At 59.6% G+C, this 22,946-nt stretch overlaps 5 pseudogenes; all 5 read left to right on the top strand.

Annotated features, from left to right (window-relative positions):
* Positions 1–2,152: 2,152 nt before the first annotated feature.
* Positions 2,153–2,271, top strand: LOC134629981 (5S ribosomal RNA; annotated as a pseudogene).
* Positions 2,272–6,156: 3,885 nt separating this feature from the next.
* LOC134629925 (5S ribosomal RNA) lies at positions 6,157–6,275 on the top strand (annotated as a pseudogene).
* Positions 6,276–11,156: 4,881 nt separating this feature from the next.
* LOC134629924 (5S ribosomal RNA) lies at positions 11,157–11,275 on the top strand (annotated as a pseudogene).
* Positions 11,276–18,422: 7,147 nt separating this feature from the next.
* Positions 18,423–18,541, top strand: LOC134630042 (5S ribosomal RNA; annotated as a pseudogene).
* A 3,945-nt stretch (positions 18,542–22,486) lies between these two features.
* Positions 22,487–22,605, top strand: LOC134629980 (5S ribosomal RNA; annotated as a pseudogene).
* Positions 22,606–22,946: the final 341 nt, after the last annotated feature.

Raw genomic sequence — 22,946 nt, 5'->3', positions numbered from 1 at the left:
CTGGCTGAGGCCATGAACACCACACCAGGGCCTGTGGCTCTGGCTGAGGCCAGCTACACCACACCACGGCCAGTGCATCTGGCTGAGGCCATGGACACCACCCCATGGCCTGTGGCTCTGGCTGAGGCCATTTACACCACACCAGGACCTGTGCTGCTGGCTGAGGCTTTGGACACCACCCCATGGCCTGTGGCTCTGGCTGAGGCCATTTACACCACACAGGGCCTGTGCTTCTGGCTGTGGACCTGTGCAGCCAGCTTAGGCCACCTTCACCACACCAGGGCCTGTGCTTCTGGCTGTGGACCTGTGCAGCCAGGTTAGGCCACCTACACCACACCAGGGCCTGTGGCTCTGGCTGAAGCCGTCTACATCACACCAGGTCCTGTGCTTCTGGTTGTGGACCTGTGCAGCCAGGTTAGGCCACCTACACCACGCCAGGGCCTGTGCTTCTGGCTGTGGACCTGTGCAGCCAGCTTAGGCCACCTACACCACACCAGGGCCTGTGGCTCTGGCTGAGGCCGTCTACATCACACCAGGGCCTGTGCTACTGGCTGAGGCCATGGACACCACACCAAGACCTGTGCTGCTGGCTGAAGCTATGGACACCACACCAGGGCATTTGGCTCTGGCTGAGGCCATGAACACCACACCAGGGCCTGTGGCTCTGGCTGAGGCCAGCTACACCACACCACGGCCAGTGCATCTGGTTGAGGCCATGGACACCACACCAGGGCCTGTACTGCTGGCTGTGGACCTGTGCAGCCAGCTTAGGCCACCTACACCACACCATGGCCTGTGGCTCTGGCTGAAGCAGTCTACATCACACCAGGGCCTGTGCTACTGGCTGAGGCCATGCACACCACACAGGGCCTGTGGTGCTGACTGAGGCAACCTACACCACAACAGGGCCTGTGGCTCCTGATGAGGCCATCTACAACACACCAAGGGCCTGTGTCTCTGGCTGAGACCATCTACACCACACCAGGGCCTGTGCCTCTAGCTGAGGCCATGTACACCACACCAGGGCCTGTGCTGCTGGCTGTGGACCTGTGCAGCCAGCTTAGGCCACCTACACCACACCAGGGCCTGTGCTACTGGCTGAGGCCATGGACACCACACCAGGGCCAGTGCTTCTGGCTGAGGCCATGGACACCACGCCAGGGCCTGTGCTTCTGGCTGTGGACCTGTGCAGCCAGCTTAGGCCACCTACACCACACCAGGGCCTGTGCTTCTGGCTGTGGACCTGTGCAGCCAGGTTAGGCCACCTACACCACACCAGGGCCTGTGGCTCTGGCTGAAGCCGTCTACATCACACCAGGTCCTGTGCTTCTGGTTGTGGACCTGTGCAGTCAGGTTAGGCCACCTACACCACGCCAGGGCCTGTGCTTCTGGTTGTGGACCTGTGCAGCCAGCTTAGGCCACCTACACCACACCAGGGCCTGTGGCTCTGGCTGAGGCCGTCTACATCAAACCAGGGCCTGTGCTACTGGCTGAGGCCATGGACACCACACGAAGACCTGTGCTGCTGGCTGAAGCTATGGACACCACACCAGGGCATTTGGCTCTGGCTGAGGCCATGAACACCACACCAGGGCCTGTGGCTCTGTCTGAGGCCAGCTACACCACACCAGGGCCAGTGCTTCTGGCTGAGGCCATGGACACCACACCAGGGCCTGTGCTGCTGGCTGAGGCCATGGACACCACACCAGGACCTGTGCTGCTGGCTGAGGCCAACTACACCCCACCAGGGCATGTGGCTCTGTCTGAGGCCATCTACACCACACCAGGGCCAGTGCTTCTGGCTGAGGCCATGGACACCACAACAGGGCCTGTGCTGTTGGCTGAGGCTATGGACACCACACCAGTGCCTGTGGCTCTGGCTGAGGCCATGTACACCACCCCCGGGCCTTTGATGCTGGCTGAGGCCAACTACACCACACCAGGTCCTGTGGCTCTGGCTGAGGCCATTTACACCACACCAGGGCCTGTGTTGCTGATCAAAGGCTAAAATGAGTCCTTTGGTTAGGGTATTAGGCAAGCATGCAGTTACCATTAACACTGTAGTTAAATTGGAGGCTTGTGTTCGTAACTGCGAGTATTGGCCACCTCACTACTTGATACCATAAATTGACGCTTTGTGCTGACGCCAGCAGCTTACGGCCATACCGCCTTGCCAAAGCCTGATCTCGTCTGATCTCGGAAGCTATGCAAGGTTGGGCTTGGTTAGTACTTGGATGGGAGACTGCCTGGGAATACCAGGTGCTGTAAGAATTTGCTTTTCATGTCACTGAGCTGATTTTGATCCAGAGAAGGAGGGTGTTGGTGTCCATTAATGAGGCCACATTAACGACATTCCTTTTGGCTGTTTTCAGCAATGTCTTGTGCTGCCGGGTGAGGCCATCCGCACCACACCGAGGCCTATTCTGCTAACATAGGTCATCTAAATTACACCAGGGCCTGTGGCCTGCGCTGACGCCGTCTACATTACACCAGGGCCTGTGCTTCTGGCTGAGACCATGGACACCACACCAGGACCTGTGCTGCTGGCTGAGGCTTTGGACACCACCCCAGGGCCTGTGGCTCTGGCTGAGGCCATTTACACCACACAGGGCCTGTGCTTCTGGCTGTGGACCTGTGCAGCCAGCTTAGGCCACCTACACCACACCAGGGCCTGTGGCTCTGGCTGAAGCCGTCTACATCACACCAGGTCCTGTGCTTCTGGTTGTGGACCTGTGCAGCCAGGTTAGGCCACCTACACCACGCCAGGGCCTGTGCTTCTGGTTGTGGACCTGTGCAGCCAGCTTAGGCCACCTACACCACACCAGGGCCTGTGGCTCTGGCTGAGGCCGTCTACATCACACCAGGGCCTGTGCTACTGGCTGAGGCCATGGACACCACACCAAGACCTGTGCTGCTGGCTGAAGCTATGGACACCACACCAGGGCATTTGGCTCTGGCTGAGGCCATGAACACCACACCAGGGCCTGTGGCTCTGGCTGAGGCCAGCTACACCACACCACGGCCAGTGCATCTGGCTGAGGCCATGGACACCACCCCATGGCCTGTGGCTCTGGCTGAGGCCATTTACACCACACCAGGACCTGTGCTGCTGGCTGAGGCTTTGGACACCACCCCATGGCCTGTGGCTCTGGCTGAGGCCATTTACACCACACAGGGCCTGTGCTTCTGGCTGTGGACCTGTGCAGCCAGCTTAGGCCACCTTCACCACACCAGGGCCTGTGCTTCTGGCTGTGGACCTGTGCAGCCAGGTTAGGCCACCTACACCACACCAGGGCCTGTGGCTCTGGCTGAAGCCGTCTACATCACACCAGGTCCTGTGCTTCTGGTTGTGGACCTGTGCAGCCAGGTTAGGCCACCTACACCACGCCAGGGCCTGTGCTTCTGGCTGTGGACCTGTGCAGCCAGCTTAGGCCACCTACACCACACCAGGGCCTGTGGCTCTGGCTGAGGCCGTCTACATCACACCAGGGCCTGTGCTACTGGCTGAGGCCATGGACACCACACCAAGACCTGTGCTGCTGGCTGAAGCTATGGACACCACACCAGGGCATTTGGCTCTGGCTGAGGCCATGAACACCACACCAGGGCCTGTGGCTCTGGCTGAGGCCAGCTACACCACACCACGGCCAGTGCATCTGGTTGAGGCCATGGACACCACACCAGGGCCTGTACTGCTGGCTGTGGACCTGTGCAGCCAGCTTAGGCCACCTACACCACACCATGGCCTGTGGCTCTGGCTGAAGCAGTCTACATCACACCAGGGCCTGTGCTACTGGCTGAGGCCATGCACACCACACAGGGCCTGTGGTGCTGACTGAGGCAACCTACACCACAACAGGGCCTGTGGCTCCTGATGAGGCCATCTACAACACACCAAGGGCCTGTGTCTCTGGCTGAGACCATCTACACCACACCAGGGCCTGTGCCTCTAGCTGAGGCCATGTACACCACACCAGGGCCTGTGCTGCTGGCTGTGGACCTGTGCAGCCAGCTTAGGCCACCTACACCACACCAGGGCCTGTGCTACTGGCTGAGGCCATGGACACCACACCAGGACCTGTGCTGCTGGCTGAGGCTATGGACACCACCCCAGAGCCTTTGGATCTGGCTGAGGCCATGTACACCACACACGGCCTGTGGCTCTGGATGAGGCCGTCTACAACACACCAAGGGCTGTACTACTGGATGAGGCCATGTTTATCACCCCAGGGCCTGTGCTGCTGGCTGAGGCCAACTACACCACACAAGGGCCTGTGTCTCTGGCTGAGATCATCTACACCACACCAGGGCCTGTGCCTCTAGCTGAGGCCATGTACACCACACCAGGGCTTGTGCTGCTGGCTGTGGACCTGTGCGGCCAGCTTAGGCCACCTACACCACACCAGGGCCTGTGCTACTGGCTGAGGCTATGGACACCACACCAGTGCCTGTGGCTCTGGCTGAGGCCATGTACACCACCCCCGAGCCTTTGATGCTGGCTGAGGTCATGAACACCACACCAGGTCCTGTGGCTCTGGCTGAGGCCAGCTACACCACACCACGGCCTGTGGCTCTGGATGAGGCCGTCTACAACACACCAAGGGCTGTACTACTGGATGAGGCCATGTTTATCACCCCAGGGCCTGTGCTGCTGGCTGAGGCCAACTACACCACACAAGGGCCTGTGTCTCTGGCTGAGATCATCTACACCACACCAGGGCCTGTGCCTCTAGCTGAGGCCATTTACACCACACCAGGGCTTGTGCTGCTGGCTGTGGACCTGTGCAGCCAGCTTAGGCCACCTACACCACACCAGGGCCTGTGCTACTGGCTGAGGCCATTGACACCACACCAAGGCCTGTGCTGCTGGCTGAGGCTATGGACACCACACCAGTGCCTGTGGCTCTGGCTGAGGCCATGTACACCACCCCCGGGCCTTTGATGCTGGCTGAGGTCATGAACACCACACCAGGTCCTGTGGCTCTGGCTGAGGCCATCTACATCACACCAGGGCCAGTGTTTCTGGCTGAGGCGATGGACACCACACCAGGACCTGTGCTGCTGGCTGAGGCCAACTACACCACAACAGGAGCTGTGCTGCTGGCTGAGGTATGGACACCACACCAGGGCCTGTGCTGCTTGCTGTGGGCCTGTAGCTCTGGCTTAGGCCATGAACACCACACCAAGGTCTGTGGCTCTGGCTGAGGCAATCTACAACACAACAGGGCCTGTGCTTCCGGATGTGGACCTGTGCAACCAGCTTAGGACACCTACACCACACCAAGGACTGTGGCTCTGTCTGAGGCCGTCTACACCACACCAGGACCTGTGCTACTGGCTGAGGCCATGGACACCTCTTCAGGGCCTGTGGCTTTGTCTGAGGCCATGGACACCTCTTCAGGGCCTGTGGCTTTGTCTGAGGCCATGTACACCACACCAGGGCCTGTGGCTCTGGATGAGTTCGTCTACAACACACCAAGGACTGTGCTGCTGGATGAGGCAATGTTCATCACACCAGGGCCTGTGCGGCTGGCTGAGGCTATGGACACCACACCAGGGCCTGTGGTGCTGGCCGAGGCCAACTACACCAAACAAGGGCCTGTGGCTCTGTCTGAGGCCATCTACACCACACCAGGGCCAGTGCTTCTGGCTGAGGCCATGGACACCACACCAGGGCCTGTGCTGCTGGCTGAGGCCATGGACACCACACCAGGACCTGTGCTGCTGGCTGAGGCCAACTACACCCCACCAGGGCATGTGGCTCTGTCTGAGGCCATCTACACCACACCAGGGCCAGTGCTTCTGGCTGAGGCCATGGACACCACAACAGGGCCTGTGCTGTTGGCTGAGGCTATGGACACCACACCAGTGCCTGTGGCTCTGGCTGAGGCCATGTACACCACCCCCGGGCCTTTGATGCTGGCTGAGGCCAACTACACCACACCAGGTCCTGTGGCTCTGGCTGAGGCCATTTACACCACACCAGGGCCTGTGTTGCTGATCAAAGGCTAAAATGAGTCCTTTGGTTAGGGTATTAGGCAAGCATGCAGTTACCATTAACACTGTAGTTAAATTGGAGGCTTGTGTTCGTAACTGCGAGTATTGGCCACCTCACTACTTGATACCATAAATTGACGCTTTGTGCTGACGCCAGCAGCTTACGGCCATACCGCCTTGCTAAAGCCTGATCTCGTCTGATCTCGGAAGCTATGCAAGGTTGGGCTTGGTTAGTACTTGGATGGGAGACTGCCTGGGAATACCAGGTGCTGTAAGAATTTGCTTTTCATGTCACTGAGCTGATTTTGATCCAGAGAAGGAGGGTGTTGGTGTCCATTAATGAGGCCACATTAACGACATTCCTTTTGGCTGTTTTCAGCAATGTCTTGTGCTGCCGGGTGAGGCCATCCGCACCACACCGAGGCCTATTCTGCTAACATAGGTCATCTAAATTACACCAGGGCCTGTGGCCTGCGCTGACGCCGTCTACATTACACCAGGGCCTGTGCTTCTGGCTGAGACCATGGACACCACACCAGGACCTGTGCTGCTGGCTGAGGCTTTGGACACCACCCCAGGGCCTGTGGCTCTGGCTGAGGCCATTTACACCACACAGGGCCTGTGCTTCTGGCTGTGGACCTGTGCAGCCAGCTTAGGCCACCTTCACCACACCAGGGCCTGTGCTTCTGGCTGTGGACCTCTGCAGCCAGGTTAGGCCACCTACACCACACCAGGGCCTGTAGCTCTGGCTGAAGCCGTCTACATCACACCAGGTCCTGTGCTTCTGGTTGTGGACCTGTGCAGCCAGCTTAGGCCACCTACACCACGCCAGGGCCTGTGCTTCTGGCTGTGGACCTGTGCAGCCAGCTTAGGCCACCTACACCACACCAGGGCCTGTGGCTCTGGCTGAGGCCGTCTATATCACACCAGGGCCTGTGCTACTGGCTGAGGCCATGGACACCACACCAAGACCTGTGCTGCTGGCTGAAGCTATGGACACCACACCAGGGCATTTGGCTCTGGCTGAGGCCATGAACACCACACCAGGGCCTGTGGCTCTGGCTGAGGCCAGCTACACCACACCACGGCCAGTGCATCTGGCTGAGGCTATGGACACCACACCAGGGCCTGTAGTGCTGGCTGTGGACCTGTGCAGCCAGCTTAGGCCACCTACACCACACCATGGCCTGTGGCTCTGGCTGAAGCAGTCTACATCACACCAGGGCCTGTGCTACTGGCTGAGACCATGCACACCACAAAGGGCCTGTGGTGCTGACTGAGGCAACCTACACCACAACAGGGCCTGTGGCTCCTGATGAGGCCATCTACAACACACCAAGGGCCTGTGTCTCTGGCTGAGACCATCTACACCACACCAGGGCCTGTGCCTCTAGCTGAGGCCATGTACACCACACCAGGGCCTGTGCTGCTGGCTGTGGACCTGTGCAGCCAGCTTAGGCCACCTACACCACACCAGGGCCTGTGCTACTGGCTGAGGCCATGGACACCACACCAGGACCTGTGCTGCTGGCTGAGGCTATGGACACCACCCCAGAGCCTTTGGATCTGGCTGAGGCCATGTACACCACACACGGCCTGTGGCTCTGGATGAGGCCGTCTACAACACACCAAGGGCTGTACTACTGGATGAGGCCATGTTTATCACCCCAGGGCCTGTGCTGCTGGCTGAGGCCAACTACACCACACAAGGGCCTGTGTCTCTGGCTGAGATCATCTACACCACACCAGGGCCTGTGCCTCTAGCTGAGGCCATGTACACCACACCAGGGCTTGTGCTGCTGGCTGTGGACCTGTGCGGCCAGCTTAGGCCACCTACACCACACCAGGGCCTGTGCTACTGGCTGAGGCTATGGACACCACACCAGTGCCTGTGGCTCTGGCTGAGGCCATGTACACCACCCCCGGGCCTTTGATGCTGGCTGAGGTCATGAACACCACACCAGGTCCTGTGGCTCTGGCTGAGGCCATCTACATCACACCAGGGCCAGTGTTTCTGGCTGAGGCGATGGACACCACACCAGGACCTGTGCTGCTGGCTGAGGCCAACTACACCACACCAGGAGCTGTGCTGCTGGCTGAGCTATGGACACCACACCAGGGCCTGTGCTGCTTGCTGTGGGCCTGTAGCTCTGGCTTAGGCCATGAACACCACACCAAGGTCTGTGGCTCTGGCTGAGGCAATCTACAACACAACATGGCCAGTGCTTCCGGATGTGGACCTGTGCAGCCAGCTTAGGACACCTACACCACACCAAGGCCTGTGGCTCTGTCTGAGGCCGTCTACACCACACCAGGACCTGTGCTACTGGCTGAGGCCATGGACACCTCTTCAGGGCCTGTGGCTTTGTCTGAGGCCATGGACACCTCTTCAGGGCCTGTGGCTTTGTCTGAGGCCATGTACAGCACACCAGGGCCTGTGGCTCTGGATGAGTTCGTCTACAACACACCAAGGACTGTGCTGCTGGATGAGGCAATGTTCATCACACCAGGGCCTGTGCGGCTGGCTGAGGCTATGGACACCACACCAGGGCCTGTGGTGCTGGCTGAGGCCAACTACACCAAACAAGGGCCTGTGGCTCTGTCTGAGGCCATCTACACCACACCAGGGCCAGTGCTTCTGGCTGAGGCCATGGACACCACACCAGGGCCTGTGCTTCTGGCTGTGGACCTGTGCAGCCAGCTTAGGCCACCTACACCACACCAGGGCCTGTGCTTCTGGCTGTGGACCTGTGCAGCCAGGTTAGGCCACCTACACCACACCAGGGCCTGTGGCTCTGGCTGAAGCCGTCTACATCACACCAGGTCCTGTGCTTCTGGTTGTGGACCTGTGCAGCCAGGTTAGGCCACCTACACCACGCCAGGGCCTGTGCTTCTGGCTGTGGACCTGTGCAGCCAGCTTAGGCCACCTACACCACACCAGGGCCTGTGGCTCTGGCTGAGGCCGTCTACATCACACCAGGGCCTGTGCTACTGGCTGAGGCCATGGACACCACACCAAGACCTGTGCTGCTGGCTGAAGCTATGGACACCACACCAGGGCATTTGGCTCTGGCTGAGGCCATGAACACCACACCAGGGCCTGTGGCTCTGGCTGAGGCCAGCTACACCACACCACGGCCAGTGCATCTGGCTGAGGCCATGGACACCACACCAGGGCCTGTACTGCTGGCTGTGGACCTGTGCAGCCAGCTTAGGCCACCTACACCACACCATGGCCTGTGGCTCTGGCTGAAGCAGTCTACATCACACCAGGGCCTGTGCTACTGGCTGAGGCCATGCACACCACACAGGGCCTGTGCTGCTGACTGAGGCAACCTACACCACAACAGGGCCTGTGGCTCCTGATGAGGCCATCTACAACACACCAAGGGCCTGTGCCTCTAGCTGAGGCCATGTACACCACACCAGGGCCTGTGCTGCTGGCTGTGGACCTGTGCAGCCAGCTTAGGCCACCTACACCACACCAGGGCCTGTGCTACTGGCTGAGGCCATGGACACCACACCAGGACCTGTGCTGCTGGCTGAGGCTATGGACACCACCCCAGAGCCTTTGGATCTGGCTGAGGCCATGTATACCACACACGGCCTGTGGCTCTGGATGAGGCCGTCTACAACACACCAAGGGCTGTACTACTGGATGAGGCCATGTTTATCACCCCAGGGCCTGTGCTGCTGGCTGAGGCCAACTACACCACACAAGGGCCTTTGTCTCTGGCTGAGATCATCTACACCACACCAGGGCCTGTGCCTCTAGCTGAGGCCATGTACACCACACCAGGGCTTGTGCTGCTGGCTGTGGACATGTGCAGCCAGCTTAGGCCACCTACACCACACCAGGGCCTGTGCTACTGGCTGAGGCCAGGGACACCACACCAAGGCCTGTGCTGCTGGCTGAGGCTAGGGACACCACACCAGTGCCTGTGGCTCTGGCTGAGGCCATTTACACCACCCCCGGGCCTTTGATGCTGGCTGAGGTCATGAACACCACACCAGGTCCTGTGGCTCTGGCTGAGGCCATCTACATCACACCAGGGCCAGTGTTTCTGGCTGAGGCGATGGACACCACACCAGGACCTGTGCTGCTGGCTGAGGCCAACTACACCACAACAGGAGCTGTGCTGCTGGCTGAGCTATGGACACCACACCAGGGCCTGTGCTGCTTGCTGTGGGCCTGTAGCTCTGGCTTAGGCCATGAACACCACACCAAGGTCTGTGGCTCTGGCTGAGGCAATCTACAACACAACAGGGCCTGTGCTTCCGGATGTGGACCTGTGCAGCCAGCTTAGGCCACCTACACCACACCAAGGCCTGTGGCTCTGTCTGAGGCCGTCTACACCACACCAGGACCTGTGCTACTGGCTGAGGCCATGGACACCTCTTCAGGGCCTGTGGCTTTGTCTGAGGCCATGTACACCACACCAGGGCCTGTGGCTCTGGATGAGGTCGTCTACAACACACCAAGGACTGTGCTGCTGGATGAGGCAATGTTCATCACACCAGGGCCTGTGCGGCTGGCTGAGGCTATGGACACCACACCAGGGCCTGTGGTGCTGGCTGAGGCCAACTACACCAAACAAGGGCCTGTGGCTCTGTCTGAGGCCATCTACACCACACCAGGGCCAGTGCTTCTGGCTGAGGCCATGGACACCACACCAGGGCCTGTGCTGCTGGCTGAGGCCATGGACACCACACCAGGACCTGTGCTGCTGGCTGAGGCCAACTACACCCCACCAGGGCATGTGGCTCTGTCTGAGGCCATCTACACCACACCAGGGCCAGTGCTTCTGGCTGAGGCCATGGACACCACAACAGGGCCTGTGCTGTTGGCTGAGGCTATGGACACCACACCAGTGCCTGTGGCTCTGGCTGAGGCCATGTACACCACCCCCGGGCCTTTGATGCTGGCTGAGGCCAACTACACCACACCAGGTCCTGTGGCTCTGGCTGAGGCCATTTACACCACACCAGGGCCTGTGTTGCTGATCAAAGGCTAAAATGAGTCCTTTGGTTAGGGTATTAGGCAAGCATGCAGTTACCATTAACACTGTAGTTAAATTGGAGGCTTGTGTTCGTAACTGCGAGTATTGGCCACCTCACTACTTGATACCATAAATTGACGCTTTGTGCTGACGCCAGCAGCTTACGGCCATACCGCCTTGCTAAAGCCTGATCTCGTCTGATCTCGGAAGCTATGCAAGGTTGGGCTTGGTTAGTACTTGGATGGGAGACTGCCTGGGAATACCAGGTGCTGTAAGAATTTGCTTTTCATGTCACTGAGCTGATTTTGATCCAGAGAAGGAGGGTGTTGGTGTCCATTAATGAGGCCACATTAACGACATTCCTTTTGGCTGTTTTCAGCAATGTCTTGTGCTGCCGGGTGAGGCCATCCGCACCACACCGAGGCCTATTCTGCTAACATAGGTCATCTAAATTACACCAGGGCCTGTGGCCTGCGCTGACGCCGTCTACATTACACCAGGGCCTGTGCTTCTGGCTGAGACCATGGACACCACACCAGGACCTGTGCTGCTGGCTGAGGCTTTGGACACCACCCCAGGGCCTGTGGCTCTGGCTGAGGCCATTTACACCACACAGGGCCTGTGCTTCTGGCTGTGGACCTGTGCAGCCAGCTTAGGCCACCTTCACCACACCAGGGCCTGTGCTTCTGGCTGTGGACCTCTGCAGCCAGGTTAGGCCACCTACACCACACCAGGGCCTGTAGCTCTGGCTGAAGCCGTCTACATCACACCAGGTCCTGTGCTTCTGGTTGTGGACCTGTGCAGCCAGCTTAGGCCACCTACACCACGCCAGGGCCTGTGCTTCTGGCTGTGGACCTGTGCAGCCAGCTTAGGCCACCTACACCACACCAGGGCCTGTGGCTCTGGCTGAGGCCGTCTACATCACACCAGGGCCTGTGCTACTGGCTGAGGCCATGGACACCACACCAAGACCTGTGCTGCTGGCTGAAGCTATGGACACCACACCAGGGCATTTGGCTCTGGCTGAGGCCATGAACACCACACCAGGGCCTGTGGCTCTGGCTGAGGCCAGCTACACCACACCACGGCCAGTGCATCTGGCTGAGGCTATGGACACCACACCAGGGCCTGTAGTGCTGGCTGTGGACCTGTGCAGCCAGCTTAGGCCACCTACACCACACCATGGCCTGTGGCTCTGGCTGAAGCAGTCTACATCACACCAGGGCCTGTGCTACTGGCTGAGACCATGCACACCACAAAGGGCCTGTGGTGCTGACTGAGGCAACCTACACCACAACAGGGCCTGTGGCTCCTGATGAGGCCATCTACAACACACCAAGGGCCTGTGTCTCTGGCTGAGACCATCTACACCACACCAGGGCCTGTGCCTCTAGCTGAGGCCATGTACACCACACCAGGGCCTGTGCTGCTGGCTGTGGACCTGTGCAGCCAGCTTAGGCCACCTACACCACACCAGGGCCTGTGCTACTGGCTGAGGCCATGGACACCACACCAGGACCTGTGCTGCTGGCTGAGGCTATGGACACCACCCCAGAGCCTTTGGATCTGGCTGAGGCCATGTACACCACACACGGCCTGTGGCTCTGGATGAGGCCGTCTACAACACACCAAGGGCTGTACTACTGGATGAGGCCATGTTTATCACCCCAGGGCCTGTGCTGCTGGCTGAGGCCAACTACACCACACAAGGGCCTGTGTCTCTGGCTGAGATCATCTACACCACACCAGGGCTTGTGCCTCTAGCTGAGGCCATGTACACCACACCAGGGCTTGTGCTGCTGGCTGTGGACCTGTGCGGCCAGCTTAGGCCACCTACACCACACCAGGGCCTGTGCTACTGGCTGAGGCTATGGACACCACACCAGTGCCTGTGGCTCTGGCTGAGGCCATGTACACCACCCCCGGGCCTTTGATGCTGGCTGAGGTCATGAACACCACACCAGGTCCTGTGGCTCTGGCTGAGGCCATCTACATCACACCAGGGCCAGTGTTTCTGGCTGAGGCGATGGACACCACACCAGGACCTGTGCTGCTGGCTGAGGCCAACTACACCACACCAGGAGCTGTGCTGCTGGCTGAGCTATGGACACCACACCAGGGCCTGTGCTGCTTGCTGTGGGCCTGTAGCTCTGGCTTAGGCCATGAACACCACACCAAGGTCTGTGGCTCTGGCTGAGGCAATCTACAACACAACATGGCCAGTGCTTCCGGATGTGGACCTGTGCAGCCAGCTTAGGACACCTACACCACACCAAGGCCTGTGGCTCTGGCTGAGGCCGTCTACACCACACCAGGACCTGTGCTACTGGCTGAGGCCATGGACACCTCTTCAGGGCCTGTGGCTTTGTCTGAGGCCATGGACACCTCTTCAGGGCCTGTGGCTTTGTCTGAGGCCATGTACAGCACACCAGGGCCTGTGGCTCTGGATGAGTTCGTCTACAACACACCAAGGACTGTGCTGCTGGATGAGGCAATGTTCATCACACCAGGGCCTGTGCGGCTGGCTGAGGCTATGGACACCACACCAGGGCCTGTGGTGCTGGCTGAGGCCAACTACACCAAACAAGGGCCTGTGGCTCTGTCTGAGGCCATCTACACCACACCAGGGCCAGTGCTTCTGGCTGAGGCCATGGACACCACACCAGGGCCTGTGCTTCTGGCTGTGGACCTGTGCAGCCAGCTTAGGCCACCTACACCACACCAGGGCCTGTGCTTCTGGCTGTGGACCTGTGCAGCCAGGTTAGGCCACCTACACCACACCAGGGCCTGTGGCTCTGGCTGAAGCCGTCTACATCACACCAGGTCCTGTGCTTCTGGTTGTGGACCTGTGCAGCCAGGTTAGGCCACCTACACCATGCCAGGGCCTGTGCTTCTGGCTGTGGACCTGTGCAGCCCGCTTAGGCCACCTACACCACACCAGGGCCTGTGGCTCTGGCTGAGGCCGTCTACATCACACCAGGGCCTGTGCTACTGGCTGAGGCCATGGACACCACACCAAGACCTGTGCTGCTGGCTGAAGCTATGGACACCACACCAGGGCATTTGGCTCTGGCTGAGGCCATGAACACCACACCAGGGCCTGTGGCTCTGGCTGAGGCCAGCTACACCACACCACGGCCAGTGCATCTGGCTGAGGCCATGGACACCACACCAGGGCCTGTACTGCTGGCTGTGGACCTGTGCAGCCAGCTTAGGCCACCTACACCACACCATGGCCTGTGGCTCTGGCTGAAGCAGTCTACATCACACCAGGGCCTGTGCTACTGGCTGAGGCCATGCACACCACACAGGGCCTGTGCTGCTGACTGAGGCAACCTACACCACAACAGGGCCTGTGGCTCCTGATGAGGCCATCTACAACACACCAAGGGCCTGTGCCTCTAGCTGAGGCCATGTACACCACACCAGGGCCTGTGCTGCTGGCTGTGGACCTGTGCAGCCAGCTTAGGCCACCTACACCACACCAGGGCCTGTGCTACTGGCTGAGGCCATGGACACCACACCAGGACCTGTGCTGCTGGCTGAGGCTATGGACACCACCCCAGAGCCTTTGGATCTGGCTGAGGCCATGTATACCACACACGGCCTGTGGCTCTGGATGAGGCCGTCTACAACACACCAAGGGCTGTACTACTGGATGAGGCCATGTTTATCACCCCAGGGCCTGTGCTGCTGGCTGAGGCCAACTACACCAAACAAGGGCCTGTGGCTCTGTCTGAGGCCATCTACACCACACCAGGGCCAGTGCTTCTGGCTGAGGCCATGGACACCACACCAGGGCCTGTGCTTCTGGCTGTGGACCTGTGCAGCCAGCTTAGGCCACCTACACCACACCAGGGCCTGTGCTTCTGGCTGTGGACCTGTGCAGCCAGGTTAGGCCACCTACACCACACCAGGGCCTGTGGCTCTGGCTGAAGCCGTCTACATCACACCAGGTCCTGTGCTTCTGGTTGTGGACCTGTGCAGCCAGGTTAGGCCACCTACACCACGCCAGGGCCTGTGCTTCTGGCTGTGGACCTGTGCAGCCAGCTTAGGCCACCTACACCACACCAGGGCCTGTGGCTCTGGCTGAGGCCGTCTACATCACACCAGGGTCTGTGCTACTGGCTGAGGCCATGGACACCACACCAAGACCTGTGCTGCTGGCTGAAGCTATGGACACCACACCAGGGCATTTGGCTCTGGCTGAGGCCATGAACACCACACCAGGGCCTGTGGCTCTGGCTGAGGCCAGCTACACCACACCACGGCCAGTGCATCTGGCTGAGGCCATGGACACCACACCAGGGCCTGTACTGCTGGCTGTGGACCTGTGCAGCCAGCTTAGGCCACCTACACCACACCATGGCCTGTGGCTCTGGCTGAAGCAGTCTACATCACACCAGGGCCTGTGCTACTGGCTGAGGCCATGCACACCACACAGGGCCTGTGCTGCTGACTGAGGCAACCTACACCACAACAGGGCCTGTGGCTCCTGATGAGGCCATCTACAACACACCAAGGGCCTGTGCCTCTAGCTGAGGCCATGTACACCACACCAGGGCCTGTGCTGCTGGCTGTGGACCTGTGCAGCCAGCTTAGGCCACCTACACCACACCAGGGCCTGTGCTACTGGCTGAGGCCATGGACACCACACCAGGACCTGTGCTGCTGGCTGAGGCTATGGACACCACCCCAGAGCCTTTGGATCTGGCTGAGGCCATGTATACCACACACGGCCTGTGGCTCTGGATGAGGCCGTCTACAACACACCAAGGGCTGTACTACTGGATGAGGCCATGTTTATCACCCCAGGGCCTGTGCTGCTGGCTGAGGCCAACTACACCAAACAAGGGCCTGTGGCTCTGTCTGAGGCCATCTACACCACACCAGGGCCAGTGCTTCTGGCTGAGGCCATGGACACCACACCAGGGCCTGTGCTTCTGGCTGTGGACCTGTGCAGCCAGCTTAGGCCACCTACACCACACCAGGGCCTGTGCTTCTGGCTGTGGACCTGTGCAGCCAGGTTAGGCCACCTACACCACACCAGGGCCTGTGGCTCTGGCTGAAGCCGTCTACATCACACCAGGTCCTGTGCTTCTGGTTGTGGACCTGTGCAGCCAGGTTAGGCCACCTACACCACGCCAGGGCCTGTGCTTCTGGCTGTGGACCTGTGCAGCCAGCTTAGGCCACCTACACCACACCAGGGCCTGTGGCTCTGGCTGAGGCCGTCTACATCACACCAGGGTCTGTGCTACTGGCTGAGGCCATGGACACCACACCAAGACCTGTGCTGCTGGCTGAAGCTATGGACACCACACCAGGGCATTTGGCTCTGGCTGAGGCCATGAACACCACACCAGGGCCTGTGGCTCTGGCTGAGGCCAGCTACACCACACCACGGCCAGTGCATCTGGCTGAGGCCATGGACACCACACCAGGGCCTGTACTGCTGGCTGTGGACCTGTGCAGCCAGCTTAGGCCACCTACACCACACCATGGCCTGTGGCTCTGGCTGAAGCAGTCTACATCACACCAGGGCCTGTGCTACTGGCTGAGGCCATGCACACCACACAGGGCCTGTGGTGCTGACTGAGGCAACCTACACCACAACAGGGCCTGTGGCTCCTGATGAGGCCATCTACAACACACCAAGGGCCTGTGCCTCTAGCTGAGGCCATGTACACCACACCAGGGCCTGTGCTGCTGGCTGTGGACCTGTGCAGCCAGCTTAGGCCACCTACACCACACCAGGGCCTGTGCTACTGGCTGAGGCCATGGACACCACACCAGGACCTGTGCTGCTGGCTGAGGCTATGGACACCACCCCAGAGCCTTTGGATCTGGCTGAGGCCATGTATACCACACACGGCCTGTGGCTCTGGATGAGGCCGTCTACAACACACCAAGGGCTGTACTACTGGATGAGGCCATGTTTATCACCCCAGGGCCTGTGCTGCTGGCTGAGGCCAACTACACCACACAAGGGCCTTTGTCTCTGGCTGAGATCATCTACACCACACCAGGGCCTGTGCCTCTAGCTGAGGCCATGTACACCACACCAGGGCTTGTGCTGCTGGCTGTGGACATGTGCAGCCAGCTTAGGCCACCTACACCACACCAGGGCCTGTGCTACTGGCTGAGGCCAGGGACACCACACCAAGGCCTGTGCTGCTGGCTGAGGCTAGGGACACCACACCAGTGCCTGTGGCTCTGGCTGAGGCCATTTACACCACCCCCGGGCCTTTGATGCTGGCTGAGGTCATGAACACCACACCAGGTCCTGTGGCTCTGGCTGAGGCCATCTACATCACACCAGGGCCAGTGTTTCTGGCTGAGGCGATGGACACCACACCAGGACCTGTGCTGCTGGCTGAGGCCAACTACACCACAACAGGAGCTGTGCTGCTGGCTGAGCTATGGACACCACACCAGGGCCTGTGCTGCTTGCTGTGGGCCTGTAGCTCTGGCTTAGGCCATGAACACCACACCAAGGTCTGTGGCTCTGGCTGAGGCAATCTACAACACAACAGGGCCTGTGCTTCCGGATGTGGACCTGTGCAGCCAGCTTAGGCCACCTACACCACACCAAGGCCTGTGGCTCTGTCTGAGGCCGTCTACACCACACCAGGACCTGTGCTACTGGCTGAGGCCATGGACACCTCTTCAGGGCCTGTGGCTTTGTCTGAGGCCATGTACACCACACCAGGGCCTGTGGCTCTGGATGAGGTCGTCTACAACACACCAAGGACTGTGCTGCTGGATGAGGCAATGTTCATCACACCAGGGCCTGTGCGGCTGGCTGAGGCTATGGACACCACACCAGGGCCTGTGGTGCTGGCTGAGGCCAACTACACCAAACAAGGGCCTGTGGCTCTGTCTGAGGCCATCTACACCACACCAGGGCCAGTGCTTCTGGCTGAGGCCATGGACACCACACCAGGGCCTGTGCTGCTGGCTGAGGCCATGGACACCACACCAGGACCTGTGCTGCTGGCTGAGGCCAACTACACCCCACCAGGGCATGTGGCTCTGTCTGAGGCCATCTACACCACACCAGGGCCAGTGCTTCTGGCTGAGGCCATGGACACCACAACAGGGCCTGTGCTGTTGGCTGAGGCTATGGACACCACACCAGTGCCTGTGGCTCTGGCTGAGGCCATGTACACCACCCCCGGGCCTTTGATGCTGGCTGAGGCCAACTACACCACACCAGGTCCTGTGGCTCTGGCTGAGGCCATTTACACCACACCAGGGCCTGTGTTGCTGATCAAAGGCTAAAATGAGTCCTTTGGTTAGGGTATTAGGCAAGCATGCAGTTACCATTAACACTGTAGTTAAATTGGAGGCTTGTGTTCGTAACTGCGAGTATTGGCCACCTCACTACTTGATACCATAAATTGACGCTTTGTGCTGACGCCAGCAGCTTACGCCCATACCGCCATGCCAAAGCCTGATCTCGTCTGATCTCGGAAGCTATGCAAGGTTGGGCTTGGTTAGTACTTGGATGGGAGACTGCCTGGGAATACCAGGTGCTGTAAGAATTTGCTTTTCATGTCACTGAGCTGATTTTGATCCAGAGAAGGAGGGTGTTGGTGTCCATTAATGAGGCCACATTAACGACATTCCTTTTGGCTGTTTTCAGCAATGTCTTGTGCTGCCGGGTGAGGCCATCCGCACCACACCGAGGCCTATTCTGCTAACATAGGTCATCTAAATTACACCAGGGCCTGTGGCCTGCGCTGACGCCGTCTACATTACACCAGGGCCTGTGCTTCTGGCTGAGACCATGGACACCACACCAGGACCTGTGCTGCTGGCTGAGGCTTTGGACACCACCCCAGGGCCTGTGGCTCTGGCTGAGGCCATTTACACCACACAGGGCCTGTGCTTCTGGCTGTGGACCTGTGCAGCCAGCTTAGGCCACCTACACCACACCAGGGCCTGTGGCTCTGGCTGAAGCCGTCTACATCACACCAGGTCCTGTGCTTCTGGTTGTGGACCTGTGCAGCCAGGTTAGGCCACCTACACCACGCCAGGGCCTGTGCTTCTGGTTGTGGACCTGTGCAGCCAGCTTAGGCCACCTACACCACACCAGGGCCTGTGGCTCTGGCTGAGGCCGTCTACATCACACCAGGGCCTGTGCTACTGGCTGAGGCCATGGACACCACACCAAGACCTGTGCTGCTGGCTGAAGCTATGGACACCACACCAGGGCATTTGGCTCTGGCTGAGGCCATGAACACCACACCAGGGCCTGTGGCTCTGGCTGAGGCCAGCTACACCACACCACGGCCAGTGCATCTGGCTGAGGCCATGGACACCACCCCATGGCCTGTGGCTCTGGCTGAGGCCATTTAAACCACACCAGGACCTGTGCTGCTGGCTGAGGCTTTGGACACCACCCCATGGCCTGTGGCTCTGGCTGAGGCCATTTACACCACACAGGGCCTGTGCTTCTGGCTGTGGACCTGTGTAGCCAGCTTAGGCCACCTTCACCACACCAGGGCCTGTGCTTCTGGCTGTGGACCTGTGCAGCCAGGTTAGGCCACCTACACCACACCAGGGCCTGTGGCTCTGGCTGAAGCCGTCTACATCACACCAGGTCCTGTGCTTCTGGTTGTGGACCTGTGCAGCCAGGTTAGGCCACCTACACCACGCCAGGGCCTGTGCTTCTGGCTGTGGACCTGTGCAGCCAGCTTAGGCCACCTACACCACACCAGGGCCTGTGGCTCTGGCTGAGGCCGTCTACATCACACCAGGGCCTGTGCTACTGGCTGAGGCCATGGACACCACACCAAGACCTGTGCTGCTGGCTGAAGCTATGGACACCACACCAGGGCATTTGGCTCTGGCTGAGGCCATGAACACCACACCAGGGCCTGTGGCTCTGGCTGAGGCCAGCTACACCACACCACGGCCAGTGCATCTGGTTGAGGCCATGGACACCACACCAGGGCCTGTACTGCTGGCTGTGGACCTGTGCAGCCAGCTTAGGCCACCTACACCACACCATGGCCTGTGGCTCTGGCTGAAGCAGTCTACATCACACCAGGGCCTGTGCTACTGGCTGAGGCCATGCACACCACACAGGGCCTGTGGTGCTGACTGAGGCAACCTACACCACAACAGGGCCTGTGGCTCCTGATGAGGCCATCTACAACACACCAAGGGCCTGTGTCTCTGGCTGAGACCATCTACACCACACCAGGGCCTGTGCCTCTAGCTGAGGCCATGTACACCACACCAGGGCCTGTGCTGCTGGCTGTGGACCTGTGCAGCCAGCTTAGGCCACCTACACCACACCAGGGCCTGTGCTACTGGCTGAGGCCATGGACACCACACCAGGACCTGTGCTGCTGGCTGAGGCTATGGACACCACCCCAGAGCCTTTGGATCTGGCTGAGGCCATGTACACCACACACGGCCTGTGGCTCTGGATGAGGCCGTCTACAACACACCAAGGGCTGTACTACTGGATGAGGCCATGTTTATCACCCCAGGGCCTGTGCTGCTGGCTGAGGCCAACTACACCACACAAGGGCCTGTGTCTCTGGCTGAGATCATCTACACCACACCAGGGCCTGTGCCTCTAGCTGAGGCCATGTACACCACACCAGGGCTTGTGCTGCTGGCTGTGGACCTGTGCGGCCAGCTTAGGCCACCTACACCACACCAGGGCCTGTGCTACTGGCTGAGGCTATGGACACCACACCAGTGCCTGTGGCTCTGGCTGAGGCCATGTACACCACCCCCGAGCCTTTGATGCTGGCTGAGGTCATGAACACCACACCAGGTCCTGTGGCTCTGGCTGAGGCCATCTACATCACACCAGGGCCAGTGTTTCTGGCTGAGGCGATGGACACCACACCAGGACCTGTGCTGCTGGCTGAGGCCAACTACACCACACCAGGAGCTGTGCTGCTGGCTGAGCTATGGACACCACACCAGGGCCTGTGCTGCTTGCTGTGGGCCTGTAGCTCTGGCTTAGGCCATGAACACCACACCAAAGTCTGTGGCTCTGGCTGAGGCAATCTACAACACAACATGGCCAGTGCTTCCGGATGTGGACCTGTGCAGCCAGCTTAGGACACCTACACCACACCAAGGCCTGTGGCTCTGTCTGAGGCCGTCTACACCACACCAGGACCTGTCCTACTGGCTGAGGCCATGGACACCTCTTCAGGGCCTGTGGCTTTGTCTGAGGCCATGGACACCTCTTCAGGGCCTGTGGCTTTGTCTGAGGCCATGTACAGCACACCAGGGCCTGTGGCTCTGGATGAGTTCGTCTACAACACACCAAGGACTGTGCTGCTGGATTAGGCAATGTTCATCACACCAGGGCCTGTGCGGCTGGCTGAGGCTATGGACACCACACCAGGGCCTGTGGTGCTGGCTGAGGCCAACTACACCAAACAAGGGCCTGTGGCTCTGTCTGAGGCCATCTACACCACACCAGGGCCAGTGCTTCTGGCTGAGGCCATGGACACCACACCAGGGCCTGTGCTTCTGGCTGTGGACCTGTGCAGCCAGCTTAGGCCACCTACACCACACCAGGGCCTGTGCTTCTGGCTGTGGACCTGTGCAGCCAGGTTAGGCCACCTACACCACACCAGGGCCTGTGGCTCTGGCTGAAGCCGTCTACATCACACCAGGTCCTGTGCTTCTGGTTGTGGACCTGTGCAGCCAGGTTAGGCCACCTACACCACGCCAGGGCCTGTGCTTCTGGTTGTGGACCTGTGCAGCCAGCTTAGGCCACCTACACCACACCAGGGCCTGTGGCTCTGGCTGAGGCCGTCTACATCAAACCAGGGCCTGTGCTACTGGCTGAGGCCATGGACACCACACGAAGACCTGTGCTGCTGGCTGAAGCTATGGACACCACACCAGGGCATTTGGCTCTGGCTGAGGCCATGAACACCACACCAGGGCCTGTGGCTCTGTCTGAGGCCAGCTACACCACAACAGGGCCAGTGCTTCTGGCTGAGGCCATGGACACCACACCAGGGCCTGTGCTGCTAGCTGAGGTTATGGACACCACACCAGGACCTGTGCTGCTGGCTGAGGCCAACTACACCCCACCAGGGCATGTGGCTCTGTCTGAGGCCATCTACACCACACCAGGGCCAGTGCTTCTGGCTGAGGCCATGGACACCACAACAGGGCCTGTGCTGTTGGCTGAGGCTATGGACACCACACCAGTGCCTGTGGCTCTGGCTGAGGCCATGTACACCACCCCCGGGCCTTTGATGCTGGCTGAGGCCAACTACACCACACCAGGTCCTGTGGCTCTGGCTGAGGCCATTTACACCACACCAGGGCCTGTGTTGCTGATCAAAGGCTAAAATGAGTCCTTTGGTTAGGGTATTAGGCAAGCATGCAGTTACCATTAACACTGTAGTTAAATTGGAGGCTTGTGTTCGTAACTGCGAGTATTGGCCACCTCACTACTTGATACCATAAATTGACGCTTTGTGCTGACGCCAGCAGCTTACGGCCATACCGCCTTGCCAAAGCCTGATCTCGTCTGATCTCGGAAGCTATGCAAGGTTGGGCTTGGTTAGTACTTGGATGGGAGACTGCCTGGGAATACCAGGTGCTGTAAGAATTTGCTTTTCATGTCACTGAGCTGATTTTGATCCAGAGAAGGAGGGTGTTGGTGTCCATTAATGAGGCCACATTAACGACATTCCTTTTGGCTGTTTTCAGCAATGTCTTGTGCTGCCGGGTGAGGCCATCCGCACCACACCGAGGCCTATTCTGCTAACATAGGTCATCTAAATTACACCAGGGCCTGTGGCCTGCGCTGACGCCGTCTACATTACACCAGGGCCTGTGCTTCTGGCTGAGACCATGGACACCACACCAGGACCTGTGCTGCTGGCTGAGGCTTTGGACACCACCCCAGGGCCTGTGGCTCTGGCTGAGGCCATTTACACCACACAGGGC

This window comes from Pelmatolapia mariae, linkage group LG6 (assembly GCF_036321145.2).
Source record: "Pelmatolapia mariae isolate MD_Pm_ZW linkage group LG6, Pm_UMD_F_2, whole genome shotgun sequence".
NCBI classification, from domain to species: domain Eukaryota; kingdom Metazoa; phylum Chordata; class Actinopteri; order Cichliformes; family Cichlidae; genus Pelmatolapia; species Pelmatolapia mariae.
This window is presented reverse-complemented; position numbering and strand designations above follow the sequence as displayed.